The following is a 4,763-nucleotide window of genomic DNA, read 5'->3' on the forward strand; positions in this document are numbered from 1 at the left end:
CAGATTTAATTGACCCTCTCTTAATAGCTTTCATGTTTTTCCACCTTTATATTATTTTAAATTACTACCATATTAAATAAGAGCTCAGAAATAAACCCACACCTATATGGTCAATTAATCTTTGATAAAGCAGGAAAGAATATACAATGGGGGAAAAACTGTTTCTTTAACAAATGGTGCTGGGAACTACACAGCTACATGCAAAAGAATGAAACTGGACCACTTTCTTTCACCATACATAAATATAAACTCAAAATGGATTGAAGACCTAACTGTGAGACCTGAAACCATAAAACTCCTAGAAGAAAACATAGGCAGTAACCTTCTTTAGACATTGGCCGAAGCAGCATTTTTCTGGATAGGTCTCCTTAGGGAAACAAGGGAAACAAAAGCAAAAATAAACTATTGGGACTACATCAAAATTAAAAGTTCTTGCACAAGGAAGGAAACCATCAACAAAACAAAAAGGCAACCTACTAAATAGAAAACGCTATTTTCAAAAGAAAAATCCATTAAAGGGTTACTATCCAAAATATATGAAGAACTTATACAATTCAATACCAAAAACAATCCAATTAGAAAATTGCTCTTTTCCAAAGAAGACATGAAAAGATGCTCAACATTACCAAACATCAGGGAAATGCAAATCAAAACAACCAGGTATCACCCCACACCTGTTAGAATGCCTAGAACTAGCAAGACAAGAAATAGTAAATGTTGGCAAGGATGTGGAGAAAGGAACCCTCGTGCCCTGGGTGGAAATGTACAGTCGTGCAGCCACTGTAAAAAACAGTATGGTAGTTCCTCAAAAAATTAAAAATAGAAATACCATATGATCCAGTAATTCCACTACTGAGTATTTACCCAAATTAATTAAAACACTAATTCAAAAAGATGTATGCACCCTATGCTTAGTGCAGTATTATAAGCTAAGATATGGAAATAATCCAAGTGTCCATCCATAAATGAATGGATAATGAAGATACAGTATGAAGTAATATTCCATTGTAATATATCTCCATGGATGGACCTAGAGGGTATAATGCTAAGGGAAATAAGCCAGACAGAGAAAGACAAATACCACATGATTTCACTTTTATGTGGGATCTAAAAAACAAAACAAGGAGACAAGGGAAAAAAAAAAAACAACCCAGACTCTTAAATACAGAGAAAAAGCTGGTGGTTGTGGAAGGGGAGGTGGTAGGGGGAATGGGTAAAATTGATAAAGGGGATTAAAAGCTACAGACTTCCAATTATAAAATAAATAAGTCATAAAGTTCAAAAGTACAGCATAGGGAATATAGGCAATAATACTGTAATAACAATGTTTCGTCACAAATGATAACTATATTTATCATGGTGAGCACTGACTATAGTGTTGTATACCTGAAACTAATATAGCACTGTATATTAATTATAATTCAATAGAAAATGCTAACAAAAATAATAATCTAGAAAATGCATTCACACACGTGTTTATGATTTCCAATATTTTCATTTAAACACCCACATAAATGGGTAAAATGGATGAAGAAATTCAAAAGATCCAAATTTGTAGTTACAAACTAAGCCAGTCATGGGGATGTAATGTGTATCATTGTGGCTATAGTTAATAATACCACATTACATATTTGAAGTTGCTAAGAGAATAGCTCTTAAAAGTTCTCATAGCAAAAAGAAAATTTGTAACTACGTATGGTGACAGATGTTAACTAGACCTGTTTTAGTGATCACTTTGCAACATATACAAATATACTGAGTCATTATATTATATACCTAAACCTAATATCATTTATAAATAAATTATACCTCAAAAAAACAAACAAACAAAAAAAACACCTATATTATATGTATCTGTTCGTCAAGATTGTAAGTGCTAGAAAAAGAAAAAAAGAAAAAGAAAAATTGGAAGTGCTGCCAGATCATATCCTTACCCTACTTTCTCTCCTCCTATTCCTATCAATCCTGGATTCCATGGATTATGTTGTCAATAATTATCTTGGAATATTCCAAAATTCCTTACCACTCAGCATATCTGCCTTGGAAAACCTCAAGCCCAGAAGATCCCAATTACCTGCCATGCCATAGCTACTATGGGTCTTATGGTAATGCTAAAGAAAAAGTACACATCCTGAAGTTTTGGTACCACTGTAAATCCAAAATCATATGCCTCGTCTGGGCAGCATCCAGGTTGCCTGGACTTTTTACTTTCTTCTTATAAATTGGCATATTTACTCTTTGGCTTTCCCAAAACTTGTTTCAAATTTTCTCCACTTTTCTTTTTCCTTCTTATATATATAATATCCTATAACTTGTCTGATATTTCACAGAGAACCCCTAACTATGAGATTGAAATTTTACCAGTCTAGTTGCCAAATCTGCAAATAACTCTGATAAGCTTCCACTGTTTCCAAATTTCCTCTAATTATATTTGAAGATATTTCTTTTATCCTCCAATGGTGATCTGGACCTCATCCCTTCTTATTACCCTCATGCCCCCAAATATTCACAATCGCCCCAGTACCCTTATCTTCTCCTCTTATACTTAATCCATCCTTCAGCATTTAAATATCTGCAAATGTCTCCTAACTACACAGAATTGCTATTCCTAATCTTTCTGGGAACCTCCTCAACCACTGCTCCTTCTACTTTTTCCTCTTAGCTGTGAACCACGGAGAAAAGTCGTCAACATTTGTGTGTCAGTGGCTTCACCTCCAACCACCTCCTCAAGACCACCCTACATTTCCATCTGACCTTCCCATTCCACGAGAGTTCCCCTGGTAATGTCACAATGACTCTTTTGTTACTAAACCCAACAGGAAGTTTTTGTTATTCATCAGATATGATCTTAAAGTGAAAATCTTAAAGTATATTTGGAACAAATCAGATGTGTTAGTCTTATTTTACAGCTGAGAATCTTACAAAATCTAGAGAAAGTATAGCTGATACAATTTTACTTACAGATTGTACTGTATGTAGAAAGCACAAACTGGATTTCTAGAACTTAATACAAACGTAAAATAATTAATATATTTATATTTCTTTTTCAGTTACAGAAACATTATGAAATTGATTATGGAAACTCTCTGATCCCATGCCACTAAGACCCATGATAATTATTTTTGCCTTGATTATGGGTTAAATTGTGTCCCTCACAAAGAAATGATGAAGTCCTAACCCCCAGGACCTTAGTATATGACTTTTTCGGAAATAGGGTTATTGCTAATGTAATAGTTCAGAAGAGGTCATTAGGTGGGCCCTAATTCTATATGACTGCTGTCTTTTGGGTAAGTTCAGGACACAAAGACAGACACACAGTGGGAAGACAATGTGAAGACACACAGGGAGAAGACATCCATGTTACTGGAGTGATGCATATATGAGCCAAGGAATGTTTAGGATTGCTGGTAATCACCAGAAGCTAGAAGAGTCAAGGAAATACCATCGCCAGAGCCTTCAGAGAAAGCATGGCCCTGCCAATGCCTTGATTTTGGACTGCTAGCTTCCAGAAATGTGAGAAAATAAATTTCTGTTGTTTTAAGCCACCCAGTTCTTGATGCTTTGTTAACAGTACCCCTCGGAAACTAACACAACTTTTTATATGGCTTGCATTGTCTCTCCTCTTCACTGAGCTATGTTACCATAAAAATAGAAAAATGCAAATTTAAAAATATCTTCTCTCCATTTTCTTCCAATATTTTGCTTTCTCCTCTTACCTTACCTGATTCATAGCTTTGGAAATGTACCAACTTCCCCTGAGTCCTGTTTCTCAGATGCAGCAAGAAGTTATTATATGAGGTGGTCCTTATGACTAAAGAACTTTCTGGCTAAGCACATGGAGAAATACTTCCTAAAAACCTGTCTGAAGTATTTATTCACTGTCTATACTCAAAAGCAGTTCTTCGCCGGGCCTGTAGTCCCAGCTACTTGGGAGGCTGAGGCAGGACGATCGCTTGAGCCCAGGAGTTCTGGGCTGCAGTGCGCTATGCCGATCGCGTGTCCGTACTAAGTTCAGCACCATATGGTGACCTCCTGGGAGTGGGGGACCACCAGGTTGCCTAAGGAGGGGTGAACTGGCCCAGGTCAGAAACGGAGCAGGTCAAAACTCCCATGCTGATCAAAAGCAGTTCTTCTCAAACTCGTATAGGAACCCCCAGGTGATCTTGTTAAATGTGTTTTCTGACTGAATATTCAGAATGAATATTCTACATTTCTAATAAGCTCTCTGACAATGCTGATGCTTTCATTCTGAGGACCACATTGTGAGAAGCAAAGCTCTAAAACTCGATCCAATGACTCGAGTCACGAACCTAGACATTATCCTCAACTTCTCTACCAAAAAATGCTTGCAGCCTAAGCAGCACTTTTTCTGCATTTCAGAAAAAAAGAAAAAAAAAAGGTACTCTCTAGATATTGGAACTTAAAAAAGACAGCCCATGGGCGGATGAATTAGAATAGATGCCCCACTTAGACAGATATTTTAGGAGACAATGGGCCTTCTGTAGGAATATATAGTTCTAACAAAACTCAAGGACTGGTAAATTGAGCAGGACTACACTTCCCACTCCCACTCTCTCTGTGACCAGGTGCCTTTAAATGGCACAAAAGCATAAAGTACCTTCTTTACCTTACTGCTCACCATTAGGCTATGAAGACATGTCAATTCTGATTCAGATATCATATATATATATACATACATATATGCATGTATATATATATGAAATTGTTATATAATTAATATAATATTATATATGATAATATAA

At 36.1% G+C, this 4,763-nt stretch overlaps 1 pseudogene; it reads left to right on the plus strand.

The window, feature by feature from the left end:
- Nucleotides 1–3,904: 3,904 nt before the first annotated feature.
- Nucleotides 3,905–4,188, plus strand: LOC148108444 (signal recognition particle RNA; annotated as a pseudogene).
- Nucleotides 4,189–4,763: the final 575 nt, after the last annotated feature.

The sequence above is a fragment of the Ursus americanus genome, chromosome 20 (genome assembly GCF_024610735.1).
Source record: "Ursus americanus isolate L20-20 chromosome 20, mUrsAme1.1.p, whole genome shotgun sequence".
NCBI classification, from domain to species: domain Eukaryota; kingdom Metazoa; phylum Chordata; class Mammalia; order Carnivora; family Ursidae; genus Ursus; species Ursus americanus.